Source organism: Eptatretus burgeri, chromosome 16 (genome assembly GCF_056783735.1).
Source record: "Eptatretus burgeri isolate ZD-2024b chromosome 16, Ebu_testis_v1, whole genome shotgun sequence".
In the NCBI taxonomy this organism is placed as follows: Eukaryota; Metazoa; Chordata; class Myxini; order Myxiniformes; family Myxinidae; genus Eptatretus; species Eptatretus burgeri.
In genome coordinates this window covers 45849960-45868969 of record NC_140976.1, presented here as the reverse complement: position 1 = coordinate 45868969, position 19010 = coordinate 45849960, and the positions used below count along the sequence as shown (strand labels likewise).

The following is a 19010-nucleotide window of genomic DNA, read 5'->3' as shown; positions in this document are numbered from 1 at the left end:
GAGCAGAGTTACAACCGAATAAAAGTAATGCAAACAATGTACAATGAACAAGACTTAGTCAATCCTACTTAAAGACAGGACCCACGGACACAGACACACACACACACACACACACACACACACACACACACACCCACACACACACAGACACACACACACACACACACACACACACACACACACACACCCAAAAAGAAATGGACCTCAATGGTCTATTTCAGCCCTTCGGCTCGAGAGGGAAGGCAAGCTGAGGACAGGGGCCTATTCTTGCACCTGTCCACCTCGTGCGGTCTGGTCGAGCTTGTCCGGTGGCGGGACTCGAACCCGCCGCCAACAACGCAGCACCAAACACCAGGGATCAGGAATGACGCCACGGACGCCAGCCAGCACAGGAACGGACCAGACGAGAAACCAGCAGGCAAGACGAGGCTTCCTCTCTTTCTCCTCTTTCTCAACGATGGGGAAAACCTTTTTTTCTCGATGGCTCACCACCTCCTCTTATCCTTCTCCTGCCCCGCGGGTTGAGGGAAACGCTCTGAGGTACTCGCCTCTGGATTGGACGAGGGGTAACGGGGGGTGTGTCGAGGCGTCTCGGAAGCCCGCCCCCCGAAGAGGCTCCATAGTAGCTTTCGGCACGCTGGCCTCCCATTGGCTGGGGCGCGCGTGCGATGCTCGCCCTTCGCTCATTGGCTGGAGGAAACGTCCCATGCCCTTCCTCAGAGCGGAGCCTCGATCTGAGGTGATGGAGGGTCTGCCCACGCCTTCAGCCAAAAACACGTGGGCAATGGCGACCGTGTTGAGTGAGGGACGTGCCGTTGTTGTTGTTGTAGTGGATGTATAAAACCTGACTATAAAATAACTCACAGCGCACACACGAAATTCCCATTAGACATAGGGGATAGATTCTAACTATAAACACATACTTATCGAAATAACTGAACTGCAAGGGCTGCTGTCTGTGTGCAAATGACTTCCAGATTCGTAACAGTATTACCCTAACCAAAGTAGTGCACTTGGCCACACAGCTTCAAAGAACAATTTTCAATTTTTTTATTCAAAATAAAAAAACAAACAAATCTTCAAAAATTTAACATAACAAGCAGCAAAATCATGAAGAAAAACAACGTATTAAAATGACACAACATGTCCTGAAACATTGTTACATTTCCATCTTACTCCCAAACCACTGCAGGGTCAATGTATCTGTGGAAGGACAAAATAGGAACAAAGGTCTCACACACACACACACACACACACACACACACACACACACACACACACACACACACACACACACACACACACACACACACACACACACACACACACACACACACACACACACACACACACACACACACACACACACACACACACGTCAATGACCATCGCACAAAACCGCACACATTCAGCACCTGCTGACCAAACATACGAGGTACACGTAAAACACAGTGATGCACTGTTCAAAAATATCCCTGTACCTAACAAAGTTGCAAAGAAATTTCCTTCTTTATTCAAGTCAATTGCAGGAATTTTAATTACAGGCACATGAAACGAATAAAATATGAAGAGTGGGCGACAGAGAAACACAATGATATGGGAAAATTGTAAATACGAAATTCAAATTCATGAATACTCACATTAAACACTGATGAACATATCCATTGGCAGAGCTTCTTTGGGAGCTTTATCCCTCATACGTGGGTCTCTGCACAAACAACCAGTTGGGGGTATGTGTGGAGAGATAATTCCTGCCATACTTCAAATGCCACAAGGAAATCTCCAACAAACCTGGGAATGGTCAACAGACTTCTGTATGCAGACTGAAAGGATAGAAGACAGTTTATCATTCAAGTTAAGAAACAAAATGAAAAGAGAATTGACGAACACAAGTGATTTCATACTTTCTCACATGTTCCATCTGCACATACTATTGTTATGACATGTTTGCCTAATACTTCCCAATCCTCAATTGAGGATGGCCATATCTCCTGGGACAAATGATCAGCCGCAGGCTCTTGTTGCACGTGAGAAGGACGATGATGAGTCATTGCTTCTTGGTTTGCTGCAACATCATTCATCGTTGGAGGAGGTGATTCCAAAGCAGCTAAACAAGTTAGGATTGGAGGGGAAACAAGATGCTTGCAAAAAGTTCCAACGTGATGCAGTATGGGGGAAAGAAACCAGAAGAGTACACCTCAGTCATGATTTTAATCCAAAATAAACACTGCCGCATTGTTGTTGATGTCACAATCAACTCGCATTCTCGGCGTTCTCGCTCTCACGATAACAAATGTGCATGCCGGGTGTCAGATGATTAGCTCTACAGATGTGGATTTGAATAACGGCAAGTGGATGAGAATCCAGAGTAACAAACTTTATTTAAATATAAGGAAAATTCTTAAAAATCAATTTTAATTTAATGGGACAATTTAACAAAGAACATTCAAAGAACAAAATCCAACAATCATTCAAAGAAAAAATTTTTTAACTCTACATTCAAATAAAATCAATCTTCATAATCAGCATCAATGTCTGAAGGGACATCAGAAAGGGCTCAATCAACAATAATCACGGCCTTGGCACCTGTACTACTTTGAGAAGCTGAATGAATACAATATATTGTGTAACACCCCCTTCCTCTCCCCTCCCCTCATATTCCACTCTGTCTGCAGGTGTCATGTGAAGTGTGGTCTCGTCACACTGGGCACCAAAGGTGTCCAGCGATGTTGCGCGCCGTAGGATATTATACTTAAGAAAAGGAGAAAAGTTTCAGAGTTTGTTTGCGTGACTATTTGACTTTTACCTTCGTATCATTTAAGATTTTCTCTTCAAGGTTATTGGTATAAAGTTGTGAAAATATGAAGCATTTTAATTTGACAAGCTTATAGGCAAAAAAAAAGAAAAAAAACTAATGCTAAGAACAGCAACAATCTTGTCCCTTTGATGGCTCTTGTTAATGCAGGTTTGGAGAATGCTGACTTGCTTCCTCACCCCTTCCAATTGAAAGACGATGAAGATGTGTTACCTCCAAGGATATTCAAAATGTGAATATACATCCGTCAAAAACCAACTGTTTACACAGACATCCAAAACTCCGATATGCAACAAACGGTGTTTCTTTTCACCAAAATTATTACATCTGCAAACACTGACAAACAATTAGTTAAAAAGAGAAAGGTGGCTCCAGATCGAGAGGAGAATAACCCTTAACGTAAAAATAATTATACAACAAATGTAAAACAAACAGTTTGAAGTGTACAAGTGCCTTTTTCAGTTGCCTCGTCTGTTAAGAACTCCTCTGCCATTTGAAGTTCCTCCATCGTTTTCAAGGGGAAATTGAACTTTTGTGTGATGGAGCGTTCAACATCATGCGGCTGCTGTCACTCACGTATGGTTTGGAGCATTACAGTGTGTTGTTTCATGTGTTGTTTTAGTTCTTACAGTGTAGTGAACATTCTCTTGTCCTTGTCTATGAAAAAAGAAAATCATTCTGTGTCAAAAAAAGAGAAAAGCAATGTGTTGTACCAAAACGTATCTAAGTTCTGTACTTTGTTATTGCACGTTATATACTTACAATATATGAAGTTGTGCGTCAACCTTGAGCAAGAAATTGAACCTTCAATATACTGTACATTTTTATGCAAGAGTATGATAATCCTTTTCTACAGGTAAACACTCAAACATACAAAATGAATCACATGAAACCCAAACTGGTAAAAAAAAAAACAATCATAGAAAAAAACAACATTATTTTGATGTCCCAATCCAAGTTACAGGAAAAAAATAATTAAATAAAAAGTAAAATGCACGTGCACACACCTTGAACTCCTCGAACATACACAAACCTGAATTGTGTGAAAGGCTGCTCTGTATGGAATCAAAAGTTGTGACACTGCCTGGACTTAACAAATTTGTTCCTCCGTCGGTGAAGTTCGTGTTCTGGCCACTACAAGTTGCCTCGGCTGTTGTACACAGGCACACATGGAAGTTGCATTGTTGCAAAAAGTTTATTTTCTTTCACGCAAATATGAACTGCAAGTATAACCAGAAACAATTGATGATTGTCCTGATCCAAATTATTCCATGAAGTTAATTCGGTCACATTTTAATGTTCGTTGAACGTGCAGCAGTTTCTTTTTCAGTGTTTTAACTGCTTAACCATTTCTGACTCGACTGACATGCCATTATTGGCTGAAGACAGTGGGAATATGGTAGGTAATGATTTTTGTGGAGCAGTCTCGACGACCCTTGGAGGTTTGATAGATTTCGTTGGCTGCTTGTAATCATTTTCGTCTGCAAAATACTGTTGCGGTTTTCGCGCCCGCCGGCGTGCGACGGCCACGTAACTCGAATCGCGGCACGTCGCCCACCGGACGGACAATCCAGTCGTGACCCTCTCGGACTAACGCCGGGAACCAGTCACGGGTGGACCTTTCGGTCTCACCGCGATCGAGCCAATCAGCCCCCGCGTGGGATAGGGTTGCTCGCCAAATTCGAACTACCTAAGTACCCACGCGGAGGGTAGACCGGGCGATCGCACCTCGCCGCAGGTCGACTTCGGACACGGGCCACTTAAGCGACCCGTTCCGTACTATCAGAATAACCGAGCGGTGTTATCGTCGACCTCGACGGTTCGATTAATTATCGGGCGTATTCAGCCCACTACCAACCCTTTACGTGAAGCAAGATGGGGATTCAATGGAGAAAAAGACGAAGCGAAGCGGGAGAACAGTTCAACAATAAAGCACGTTTATTCTCGGCACACGGGAAGCACACAAATACAATTCCACCAAATGCACACAAAAAAAAGAAAACACAATTCCATTTACATAAAAAGCAAACATAAAAGTGAAAACACAGTGCAGAGCTAATTCCGACTACCGAGCACACGGCAACACTTATACAATTCTACTTCACAGACGGCGCCGACAACACATACCCAAAACCAAGGAAAAGAAATACCCTCAAGAATGGGGTAGGCCTGGGGCCGAGACCTGGTCGGGCCTACCCGTCTGGTGATGAGACGCGGAGCGGCGATGGCCCCGCAACCCGCGGGCCTCGTGGACAGTGCCTGGCAGGGGGGTGGGAACGGGGCCCCCTTGGTCGCACTATCTCAGCGCGGGGGGAACAGGAGGGGGTTGCTGATGCTCGGGGTATAGAGGATCTTTATTATCTGCGACGAGCGTCTCCACCTCGGCCAGGTCGCGCTGCCGGCCTCCCTCGGGCGCGCAGCTCCTTGCACGACGCGAGCACCCTTCGTCCGACTCGCCGCCTCTCCACAGCTCGTCCCCTCCGTTCCGACTCTCCTTCGCCTCGTTCCGACCTTTACGACTCCCTTCTTCCTCGTTCCGACTTCTTACTACCCCCTTCTTCCTCGTTCCGACTTCTTACTACCCCCTTCTTCCTCGTTCCGACTTCTTACTACCCTTTTACTGACGAACACCGTCCTTTTATCCCCCCCGTAACTTCGCCTTTGACCCCCTCCCTTTGACCTTTCAACTCGCTCCCCATTGGCCCGACAAAAAGTGGGCGTGAAGGCTTTTTGATCCACAAATTTGCATATATCGATCGCCCTGGGGGCGGGGCCAATTCGCCCCTCGCTCACCGATTGGACGGCAAAAAGTGGGCGTGTGTCGTTTTGGATCCGTTTTTGAAGCAGAAAATCCGTGATTTTGTACACGCTGTTCGACGCGCGTTCTGCATGAGTCCAGCATCGGTGCCCATGAGTGGCGCGAGATGACGGTGATGCGATGGTGGCGAGTTGTGACGGTAAAGGTCATGGCGGTTGTGGTGAAGCGGCGTTGTGGTTGGTGGTTGTTGTTGTGGTTGTGATGGTGGCGATTGGTCCAAAATAAAGATAGTAAAAGAAAAACGGCTATCCTGAAGAGTCGCAGCACGTATAAATGACATGTATTCCCACTAGACAACGGGTTTGGGCCTAACTACACATGCACTTACCGAGATACCTCACCTAAGGGACCTGAATGGTGGTTTGCGAATCTGGTAACCACAACACTACCCCCTTCCCTTTTTACAGACTCGTCCCGAGTCGTCAAATTTTCGTGTGCCATCATGTGTAGTTTTCCCCTAGTACACTTTACCTACGGATCCCTGAGTGCGACATTCATGGTATTCGTGTCCCCAAAATAAATAACCTGAGGGCTGCGTAACTATCTAAACAAACTCACTCACACGGACGACTTAAATAAAATTGCCGGCGCTAGACAGACATGCCGGGGGCGCACTCATATTTACAGTACATCTTAACCTTAACTTACAAATCTTACACTAAACCATGGCCCAGGATCACTTAACTCTGCAAAAAGAAAGCAGTTCGCAGGGAGCCAGGCTGCCCACATGCAGTCTCTGGCTCAAACAATGCAGGTGACAGGGAACGTGGCTGGCTGCTCACACGCAGTCCAAGGCCTTCCCTTTTGAACTGAACGCACTGAACCACAACGGTGCATGGGCTGCACAAACGTAGTCTCCGTGCCAGCTCAAGTGGCACACGCAATGAGCACAACGAATGGATGCATGAACGGTTTGAACTGAATGCAGTGAACCACAACGGTGCATGGGCTGCACAACGCAGTCTCCGTGCCAGCTCAAGTGGCACACGCAATGAGCACAACGAATGGATGCATGGACACAAACACGGTGCACGGGCCGCCACTGCAGGCCCGTGTTGTAGCTGCCAACAGGGCAGTTCTCGCAGCTTGCAAACTGTTGCCTTGCGGATCCTGGCGCACATGGAAATGAACAGGGGGGGGCAAAGCAAAAATTGAACGGGGCTGGTGAACATGGGCAGTGGGCATGGCATGGCAAAGGTGAGCAGGCAAACACAGCCCGCAGAAGAAGGCCGCTGCAGGCAAACACAGCCGGCAGATGAACTGGCCGGCACAGGCCTCGAAGAAAAACAGCCAGCAGATGAACTGGCCGGCACAGGCCTCGAAGAAAAACAGCCAGCAGATGAACTGGCCGGCACAGGCCTTGTAGCACACAGCTGCCGATGAAGTTGGGCGGCCTCCGCCTTGAAGTAAAACACGGCCAGCCGATGAAGTGGCCAGCCTTTGCCGTTCAGTGGAGGTTGGTGGAGGGAGTGCGGTGGTGCTGGCCACTCGGAAGGCGGGCTCGGACCTACCTACCTGTCTCCCTCCCAACCTATCGCCTTTGCCTGTCACTGTACATACCCACTCCCTTAATTTGTCAAACTCCAATTTAGCCCCAACTTATTTTATTTTTATGTTTACTTCCCCTCTATAAATCGTCCCCTAACCCCCTTTATCGTCCTTGTTCGGCTAACCTATTCTGTCACCTAGCCTACTCCCAACCCCTACGTTCCCTTCCCGGAGGGGAATAAGGGAGAGCTAACGTCCTGTGTCGAGGCCCAACGAAGCCTCAGAATGGCCTCTCCAGAGTTCGGCGATCTTAACACCAAGTGGGTCCAGCGGCCCACAACGACAGCGAGGGGATGGATGGTGCGGAGGGGTACATCTCCTAATCTATCCTAACCATTTAACTGTTAAACTACCCCGGGGCTTTCAACAAGCGCCTCTCGCTTAAACTATTGGTTCTAACAACCCAGATTCCCGTCGCCTGTGTTGGTGTCCTTACAATTTCGGGCCTCGCCCCCCAATTTTCTCTCCGTGCCCTCACACGGTCTCCTGGCTGGGACACGTGGCTCACTTTGGCAGGCACGACCCTCTGCCGATTCTCCCGCTATGGCACCCCCGGGCACTACACTGCCTCCGAGCCTACCAGCTCCCTAACACCGGGGAGTGCCCCCCATGGCACCTCCCCTGAAACGCACACGTGGCAGGCCGGCCTCCCGGGCCCCTTTCCGAGGGTCACCCGTGCCCACTGCACTGCCCACGCGGCTAATGGCGCCCCGGGCCCCCGCACCAAGCAGGCGCACCCGTGCCCACTACTCTATCCCGGCCCCCATGGGCCCTTGGCCTACCGCGGCCGACTAGCCTGGTGCCCGGGGTACCCACTCAGCGATACTCACCTTTCGCAGCCACGCTCCCAAGCCCGTCAACAGGGCTCCTGCACCCCTCCAAATGGGTCTCGAGCCTACTTTCCCACCAACAGCAAAACGACCTCCATTTTTCAATTTGACTAACCCAGCTAACTCACTCTACACTGACCCCGGGGTCCCTTGGGCGGGAGTCACTCCTCCCCCCAATCACTCATCGCACCATGCATTCCCCATTCGCTCCATACACACAGACCCGCTGGCCTCACTCACTCACCAAGCACATGCTTCCACCTCACTCAACATGTACACGCTTCCAATTCACTCACCAACAACTCTTCAACACACACACCACTGAACTCTGCCATCCTCCTAACTACATCCCCTAACTAACTCGTGCTCCCACGTCGTCCCTTAAACTATAGCACGTTCCATTTAACACTACGTAGCTAAACTACGTCAACTCTACACATCCAAAGTCTGTCTCTGTCTCCAAATCAATCATTTTATTTCCCAACCTAAATCTGGCTACAATCCCTCTAACTAATCCATTCCACGGACTCCATGAGGACTTACCCCTGCCCCATGAAGTCGGTCTAGCTAAGCTAACCCTTCCCCCTAACTAGTTTCCATCCTGTGCCCCGGGTAAGGGGGTCTTTCACCCCTTGCCCAGGAATCCTGTACACCCGAAAGTGAGGCTTGCTTTTTTTTTTTTTTTTTTTCCATGCGCAGCACCTGCGCGGCAACTCAGAGCTCGCGCACTTTGCACCTGCCCGTGACGTCATGCAGCTGCACGTGTTCCTCGTCCCTCCTTGGACGGGACCATCCGGCAGAGATACCCCTCCTGCCGGATTCCAACCCCACGTGCAGCCATGACGTCACCGTGCGCATGGAAAAAAAAAAAACAAAAAAAAAAACACAAGCCACACGTCTCGAGGGGTTCCCCACGCGAACACATGTGCTTTGCCCGTTGGAGCTTAACACGCACGATCGCGTGGAGAACCCGTCCGGTCCAAATCCATTTACCTGCCTAAACTTTGTCCGTCCGCGGGATCGGCAAATCCACCGCGTGCGTTTCCGGACCGGGACTTCACTCTCGCAAGCGAGCACGTGGCGGTCTCGTGCGTTGCACAGCACGAACCGCGTGCTCACTGCTGGGTGAACCCGGCACGGTCCTCGAAACAACCACAGCCGCTACTCGGCTTTCTCTCCTCTGTCGCCGTCGTCGTCTCCATTCAACCCACGCACACCTGCGTGTCACGACGCACACAGTCCACACCATTAAACTCACACCGGGAGACGCGGCTGCGTGCTCCCGCATGCCAACCGACATCTCCCTCTCATACCGCTCTCTCACACACACGGTCTCCCTTGCATAACCCATACCACTCACAGGTGGTGCTCCATTCACTCGTGCCTCACTCACACACGCGGGGGCACTCAACCGCGGTTCCTCATCCACACACGGTGCCTCACCCACACACGCGGGGGCACTAACCCGCGGTGCCTCACTCACACACCGTGCCTCATCCACACACGGCGTGCTGGGAAGCACGTACTCCGGCACCATCGCCACCACACCACTCACACGTGGTGCCTCACTCATACTGGCCGTTTCACTCACACACACGGCCTCTCTCACACACGGTGCCTCATCCACACACGGCGTGCTGGGAAGCACGCACTCCGGCACCATCGCCACCACACCACTCACACACGGGGTCGCTTCCACACACGGGGACGCACTCACACCTTGCACCACACACACAGGGACAACCACACTGGGGATTTGTGTCCCCACAAGGGTCTCCGGGGCCTCTATACCCCCCAAGCTCTCAGTGCACCTGTCCACAGCACTCGTCCCCTCAACCTCGCAAAGCACGACCGAACTCACCTGGTCGTGACTCGCCTCAAGGGGGCATACTCCCTCCCCTCGTTCCTGGAGGAGGCCATCCCGCTGCTCGCACCGGGTCCCTACACGCTCCGCGAGCTCACCCCCATTATCCTCCACTACCTCCGTGTGTGCGTGCGCGTCACTTACCCCGTCTTCATCGTGTAGTCTTCCCTCTATCGTTCCCATCTCCCGTGTCTCTGCCAACTCTTCACCCTTTACCTCCCTTGTCTCAACTATTATTTCTGTTGTCGTCACCTCGTGTCTCGTCTCACACGTTTTGGTCTCCCCATTTAATTTTTCCCTTTCGGTCATCGTCACGACCCTCGCCCAACACGTTCCACGAATTATTTTTTCACCCGCCTCCACCGCGGGACTGTCAGCCGTTGCACCCCCACCCAGCTCGTTTGCTCGCACACGTGAAGTCGCCATTCCCAGCTCCCTGGTCACGGCCTTCATGCCCGCCTGCAGGCATCGGCCCATGTTCTGCGTCTCACCCCGCAGCTCTTTCATTTCTTCCCTCATTTGCTGTGTATTCGCATCCATCGTCGTTTTCACTTCATTTGTATTTGTATCCATCTTTTCACCCATTTTTTGTGTATTCGCATCCATCTTTTCGTTCATGCCTTTCATTCCGTTCTTCATTTCATTCATTTGCTTGTTCATGTTCGCAATCATCTTCGCTGTCGTTTCCGCATACATTTTTGCCAGCATGGTGTATAGCTGGGTCATGTCGGGTGCGCTTGGGTGAGCCGTTTCGGCAGGGGTCGGGGAAGGGTTTTGGTGGAGAGGGGGGGGGGAGGTGTCATACACCGCGGCCGCTGCCGCACCCACCTCAGGTTCTGGGTTCAGTTGGGCGAGTCCGTGTTCCTGCACAATCAACATTTCCTGCTCGGGGATTCCATCCTGGACCATGGATTCTACATTACTACACATATACATTTCTAATACCCCCGGCTCCCGCTCGCCTTGAGACGCCATCTTGCTTCTCGTGAAGGGTTAATTTGCTCGCTCGTAATTTGGAGGGAATCGGGGGTCGCTTCTCTCACCCCTGGACCGATTCCCGTAAATTTAGCCGGAGACAGGAGAGCCCGTTTTCCTGTTCTCCAATACCAGTGCCGCGAGGAGGGCGATGAATTTGTATCGCACGACCTGACACCAGTGTTGCGGTTTTCGCGCCCGCCGGCGTGCGACGGCCACGTAACTCGAATCGCGGCACGTCGCCCACCGGACGGACAATCCAGTCGTGACCCTCTCGGACTAACGCCGGGAACCAGTCACGGGTGGACCTTTCGGTCTCACCGCGATCGAGCCAATCAGCCCCCGCGTGGGATAGGGTTGCTCGCCAAATTCGAACTACCTAAGTACCCACGCGGAGGGTAGACCGGGCGATCGCACCTCGCCGCAGGTCGACTTCGGACACGGGCCACTTAAGCGACCCGTTCCGTACTATCAGAATAACCGAGCGGTGTTATCGTCGACCTCGACGGTTCGATTAATTATCGGGCGTATTCAGCCCACTACCAACCCTTTACGTGAAGCAAGATGGGGATTCAATGGAGAAAAAGACGAAGCGAAGCGGGAGAACAGTTCAACAATAAAGCACGTTTATTCTCGGCACACGGGAAGCACACAAATACAATTCCACCAAATGCACACAAAAAAAAGAAAACACAATTCCATTTACATAAAAAGCAAACATAAAAGTGAAAACACAGTGCAGAGCTAATTCCGACTACCGAGCACACGGCAACACTTATACAATTCTACTTCACAGACGGCGCCGACAACACATACCCAAAACCAAGGAAAAGAAATACCCTCAAGAATGGGGTAGGCCTGGGGCCGAGACCTGGTCGGGCCTACCCGTCTGGTGATGAGACGCGGAGCGGCGATGGCCCCGCAACCCGCGGGCCTCGTGGACAGTGCCTGGCAGGGGGGTGGGAACGGGGCCCCCTTGGTCGCACTATCTCAGCGCGGGGGGAACAGGAGGGGGTTGCTGATGCTCGGGGTATAGAGGATCTTTATTATCTGCGACGAGCGTCTCCACCTCGGCCAGGTCGCGCTGCCGGCCTCCCTCGGGCGCGCAGCTCCTTGCACGACGCGAGCACCCTTCGTCCGACTCGCCGCCTCTCCACAGCTCGTCCCCTCCGTTCCGACTCTCCTTCGCCTCGTTCCGACCTTTACGACTCCCTTCTTCCTCGTTCCGACTTCTTACTACCCCCTTCTTCCTCGTTCCGACTTCTTACTACCCCCTTCTTCCTCGTTCCGACTTCTTACTACCCTTTTACTGACGAACACCGTCCTTTTATCCCCCCGTAACTTCGCCTTTGACCCCCTCCCTTTGACCTTTCAACTCGCTCCCCATTGGCCCGACAAAAAGTGGGCGTGAAGGCTTTTTGATCCACAAATTTGCATATATCGATCGCCCTGGGGGCGGGGCCAATTCGCCCCTCGCTCACCGATTGGACGGCAAAAAGTGGGCGTGTGTCGTTTTGGATCCGTTTTTGAAGCAGAAAATCCGTGATTTTGTACACGCTGTTCGACGCGCGTTCTGCATGAGTCCAGCATCGGTGCCCATGAGTGGCGCGAGATGACGGTGATGCGATGGTGGCGAGTTGTGACGGTAAAGGTCATGGCGGTTGTGGTGAAGCGGCGTTGTGGTTGGTGGTTGTTGTTGTGGTTGTGATGGTGGCGATTGGTCCAAAATAAAGATAGTAAAAGAAAAACGGCTATCCTGAAGAGTCGCAGCACGTATAAATGACATGTATTCCCACTAGACAACGGGTTTGGGCCTAACTACACATGCACTTACCGAGATACCTCACCTAAGGGACCTGAATGGTGGTTTGCGAATCTGGTAACCACAACAATACCTTGCTGGACACCTATTCAAACATTGGACAATTAAATTACTGAACATTTGATCATAATTGCACACATTATGGAAAAATATTCTCATGCATCACAATGAAGCCTACAAAAGTGTGAGTTTGTGTGTGTGTGTGTGTGTGTGTGTGTGTGTGTGTGTGTGTGTGTGTGTGTGTGTGTGTGTGTGTGTGTGTGTGTGTGTGTGTGTGTGTGTGTGTGTGTGTGTGTGTGTGTGTGTTCATCAACAGAAAATGTTTTTAAAACAAGGCACTTTGGAAAGGAGAAAGTAATCAAGTGTTTAACAATTTGTTAGAAATCCATCTGACCAAGTAAAATGATTTGACCAAACAAAATGAAGCAACACCAAAATATTTCAGTCAGTTTGTCTGTTATGTGGATTATTTAGTATACCTGTTTCTCCCAGGACACTGACACGATATTTCATCCAGTTTTCCCAGATCTTGTCTTGGCCTTTTACAGCTTTCGTCAGTTGAGTGCTGTTCATTGTTCACAGGTGTCGGCCACAGACAGGACATATTATTGTCACAAAGCCATGTGCAAGGAATGACTTCAACCTCATTGGAGGAAACGAAATGTATCACAGCATACATCATCAACCTGTAAACAGGAATTGGAACAAAACATTAAAGAGAATTCATGCAAGTTTCGGCAACTTTAACGAGCCTCAATCATGTATATAAAAAAAATGGTGCCCGTGAGTAGTAGATTAATGGGGCTTCTGAGACATCCATGCAAATGAATGGGGAAAATGGGGGAAAACTCGATGAAAACCCCTAAACAGGAGACTGATTCCTCCCCTTCTCATGCAAATGAATGGGGAAACCTTTCTGACTCAAGGCCCATCAGGTCAAAAAGAGGAGAATGATTTTCTCTCCCCCCTCTGACTCTCTGTCCATGGGGTCAAAAGAAGAGATCGATCTCTGCCCCATTACTTACTGATTTACTTTTATATTTTCACTCCACTCAAAGAGTGAGCCAATGAATATTTGTCCATGTTCTATTCGAGGTAATAAATTAATTTTTCTATTACATTCATCACCATCGGGTATATTCACAAATATTATTTTGGAACTTAGTTCTTGCTCTAAATATCTTTGTTGAGCAGAGATAAAATGATAAACTTCTCCTAATGCTCTTGTTTGACCACCTCCTGAGCCTCAGATTATTTTTGCATAAGACACGCCCACTTTTTCTAAGCCCCGCTCACTTTTACTAAGCCCAACCCTCTTTTGTGAGGACCACCTACTCTTACATCATTTCCTGTTAATCGATTGTCCAAAGAATTCTCCATTTTGAAAAAAGAAACCTATATCGATTATATATAATCGATTTTCCAAAGAATTCTCCATTTTGAAAAAAAATTCTCCATTCTAACATCTGACTCACAAGGCTTGCCTGGGCTTGCCCAGGGGATTTCCAGAGGAAACCACCAGTCTTTCTATATAAAGGCCTGAAATCCAGACTGAATTTTAAACATATTTTTACTTTTACTGAGAATGGACTGCTGTGTTGAGCTTGAGTGGGATGACTTTGGAGTTCCTTGGAGTTCTACTACTTGTATGGAACTAAACATTCAAGTTGATGAACTGGATTCAAACCTCTTATCTATTGAGGGAAGATTTTATTTCCCTATTTACAGAGTTTTATTTAAGCATATAATCATTTAATAATTAAATCACTTAATTAATACATTATTATTTTCTCTCACAGGAAATTGTATCTGAAATATGAAATGAAAATACGGCTTTTGCCACAACATGGGGCGAAATTGTTGGTTTGGTTGAAGACCTTGTGAGCGACGAAGACCCACAGAATGAGCTCGACCTTGATGACCCAACCAAAGAGATATACCTTGGAGACCAGCAAAATCCTGAAAAAGAGTTTTACAGCAATAGTACTCATTGCGAGTTATCAAGACAATACCCACTGAACGAGTTATACCTTGATGAGCCAGAATACAACTTTTACCTTGGAGACTCACAAATTTTTTAAAAAGCAGTAAATTAGTTCTGCCTTGATGGTTTAAATAACTACCTTGGAGACTCGGGAAAATGGTTCTGCCAAGATGGTTCTAAACATGGAACCTACCTTGGAGACTCACAAATTTTGAAAAAATCAGTAAATGAGTTATCCTTGGTGGTTTTAAAGATTAAACCTACCTAAGAGACCTCACAAATATTGAAAAAAAAATCAGTAAATGAGTTCTGCCTTGATGGTTTAAATAACTACCTTGGAGACTCAGGAAAAGGGTTCTGCCAAGATGGTTCTAAATATGGAACCTACCTTGAAGACTCACAAATTTGGAAAAAAAATCAGGAAATTAGTTATCCCTTGGAGACTTTGTTAGTTGGTTTTATTTTGGAGACTTGAAATGTGGGTTCTGGCTTGATAACTCACAATGTGATACATAACTTGGAAACTCAACAGGAATGTGGTTATACCTTGGAGACTTGGAAAGTTGGGTTTATTTTGGAGACTTGAAATGTGGCTTCTACCAAGAAGACCCTTGGGGATCTAAACCTATCGATGTAGTTCTTTGTGGATGGTGCTTGATGAGAGCAATATCAAGAAAGTTCTGGGAAGAAAGTGCAAGAAACTTCTTACTCCCCCTTTCTACTTCATTAAACTTGAAAGCCTTAAAAGACAGAATTGGACGAAGAGAAAAAAAAACATTGAAAAAAAAATTGCTAGTTCTGGGAAGAAGATGCAGGAAGGTTCTTACTCCCCCTTTCTATTTCATCAAACTTGAAAGCCTTAAAAGACAGAATTGGAAGAAGACAAAAAAACATAAAATATATATTATTGAAATACGTATTTAAAAAATGATATTGTGTTGGGCGAGGGTTGGGTTGGCGTTGAGATTTTGAATGTGAGGGTAAGGGTGGGTAAAGGTGGGTTAGGGTTGGGGTTGATTATGCTCCCTGTTATATTATCACACACACACACACACACACACACACACACACACACACACACACACAAACACACACACACACAACACACACACACACACACACACAAGTTAAACCTTGACTATGTAGTTGAGGATTCTGTGTTTGGGGTTCACAGATCTAAGAACGTCGCCCATTGCACACACACCAACAAACAAAAGTTAAGTCTTGACTGACTATTCAGTTGAGGATTCTATGTTTGGGTTCACAGATCTCAGAACGTCCCCCTTGACACACAACATATATATATATATATTTTTTATTTTTTTATTTTTATTTTTTTATTATTATTTTTTTTATTTAACCCTCGTCAGATGCCACCTGTTATACACCTCGGACTTGGTCCTCCAGTGTCCATAAAGGTGTATAGTAGAGGGGAGTGAAGCACCAACCTATTGCTCCCATGAGTATGATCTGCTTAGTTTTGTCTTTTGTAATTCCTGTGAATAAAATGAACCTAAAATCTCTTCCCCTTCTAAATACTATATCTTATAAGTCCAAGGAACCGTATCTATTACATAAACAATTTTAAAAAGTTCATTTGTCCATCGCTTTGTATAACGTTTTTCAAAATGATATTTCCACCTATATATTCTTATGATATCACCAACTTTGAACTTAGGTTTTCTGATATTAATCTCTTTTTCATATTCTAATTTATCATAGAATACAATAGATACAAAACATATCCCTCTTTATCATAGAATGTTGTTAATAACTTTTCTGTTGATTTACCTTTAATATTAAAACTTTTATGATAATCACTTAACCATTCTTTCTTTGGGGTTTCTTTCTCACATGCAAAAGGAAGGTCTTTATGTTTATTATGAAGATCACTCGGGTACCTCAAATCAACTTCAAAATAAAAACCATCTTTTTCCTCATTCAATTCCTCTTGAGAAGAAATAACAATATTCATCAAAGCCTTTTCATAATCCTTCTCTTCCACCCACTCTAATTTAGCGTAAGGCAGAGATTGATACATTGCCCATCCATACAAATTATTAGCATCAAAATACATCAAATAATTACTATCTTTTTCACTATAATAATTTGGAAGATATTTATTATTTGCTTTAGCATATCTTTTTGAACATACTTGTGATATTCCACCTCTCTTAGACTTCTCAATCATCAAAAGCATATCTACATCACTGATTAAATCTATATCTTGTTTTGTCATTTTCAACATTGCACTCCAAGCTAAACCAGGAGCTGTGAAATAGTGGGCAGGATCTAATCCATAACAATTTTTATTTTGACAGAGTGATCTAAAAGCTTCAAACACATAAGCTAACAATAAAACATCTGTTTTTAGATACAAATCATGATATTCTCCAAGGTTTTTTATCTTAAATATTTTCCAAATTTCTTGTGTCTATTTATATTCCTTATCACTTATCTCTTTTTCATAAAGGTTATTATAGAAACTTTCTTTTGAAGGAGGTTGTGTTTCTTTAAATGTCATAAATGAATCCATATAATCACAAGGATAAATTCCCTTACTTGTAAGAATTTTCTCTTTACTTTGAATTTCATTCCTTGCTTGAATTTCCTCTCAAGTTAGAATTCCCTCTTTAATCAGAATTTCATCTTTAATCAGAATTTCCTCTTTAGTTAGAATTTCATTCATTGTTGGAATTTTTATTATAATTAGAATTTCATCTTCAGTTCGAATTTCTTCATTAATTTCCTCATTAGTTAGAATTTCCTCTTTACTTTGAATTCTCTCTTTAATCTGAATTTCCTCTTTAGTTGGAATTTCCTCTTTTGGAAAGAATGAATTAAGATTTGGAAAAGACCCCGTGGAGCTTCGATTTGATGCTAGGTAGGCTTGTGGTGTTCCCATAAACTTGGAAGAATCTAGAAACCTCATACGAGTTAATGGTTTTGTGAATATCATTTTTGTAAATGAAATATACTTTTGACTTGTGTTTGTTATGGCAGAAATATTCCCTGGTGTTTTTGAATGTTCATTTATAAATAGATGTGTATCATAGATGGCGCTGTTGTGAAGAAAGACTGGAATAAAAGAAGGAAATTTATAATGAATATTACAACAGGAATGAGCGGGACCTCTATATTTCCAGTAAGATGACAATGATCCCTAACTTTAGACTCCTCAATTTCCTCCCCACAAATATGACATTTATTGTTCTCTCCAAATTCCTTTTCCTCTTCTTCGGTTAATTTCATCGGTTCATTTGTTTATTTCATTAATTTAGTTAGTCTTATACAATCCTTTTCTAATCCTTTTACAAACTCTTGTGAAGCTTTTTTCCCACTATAAAGTTCTAACTTATTGTATTCATCACTGACAGCTGATTTGGTTTCATAACAGAAACCACAAGGAATATGTTTTTGATATTTATTTGCATCTGATTCTTTTGGATTAGGAGAAGCAGTATTAATCTTTTAAAGGATACATTCAAAATCAGCATATATCACAAATGGGTGTATGATAGATTTATTATAATCTTCAAAAGAAATCTTTTCACCAGCTGTAATTGTAATTACAGATGACTTATGATTACTACAATATTTTGAATGTTGTTTTAATCGTTCTTTTGTATGAAATGAATTAAGAAATCACTGACAAGGATATATTTTGTTTGCTGTTCTGAATACCCGAGAAGAGATTAATCTTGACAAATTATTGATGTATGTTTCATGTGAATTCTTTCCAACACTAAAATATAAAAGATCAATGTGTGTTTCTTCATTTTTATAGTTGTTTGAAATTTTTAAGACCTGAACTTTATTCTCTCTAATTAATCCATGTACATTAATAGAAAGGTTATTCTTTTTCTCAAATTTAGGAATATCTGTTCGTGGCATTGGGAATTTAAAATCTTTAATGTTCAAGGTATTCTCATATTTTATATATTGTTTTACTCTTTCTGAATTACAATTTGGTGGATGAAAGTGAGCAAGAACAGACCAGAGAAAACATTTATTATCATTGTTCTTAATATTAACAACTGCCTTCTTTAATTTTATTTCTTTTGGTAATTCAATATAAGAAGAAGCTTTAAGAGGGTCTGATTTTAGAATGTGTATATCTAAAAAGATGATTTTTAAAATATTAAATCCACTTCCTACCACTGTATTATCAACATCCTCCTCTTGTCTTCCTTATATGGGAGAGATATGAGAGATGATGAAAAAGTTCTTCATACATCCCACGATTCAAAAAATCTTGAAATAATGTTATAAAATGAGTATCTGTTCTCATATAAGGAGTTTGTTTTTCATCTTGTCTTTTCATATTCATTTTCACTCCCATATAAAACTTTAA

General features: G+C 45.3%; 1 long non-coding RNA gene across 2 annotated transcripts in view; it reads right to left on the bottom strand.

The window, feature by feature from the left end:
* Positions 1-297: 297 nt before the first annotated feature.
* LOC147011012 (uncharacterized) overlaps positions 298-19010 on the bottom strand; it is a 56035-nt gene continuing 37322 nt past the window's right edge. For both annotated transcript variants that reach the window (XR_015052375.1, XR_015052374.1), the window contains 3 exons: positions 13152-13358; positions 1641-3965; positions 298-1203 (listed from right to left, as the gene is read on the bottom strand). This is a non-coding gene — a long non-coding RNA (uncharacterized LOC147011012). The remainder of the gene's footprint in view (positions 1204-1640; positions 3966-13151; positions 13359-19010) is intronic.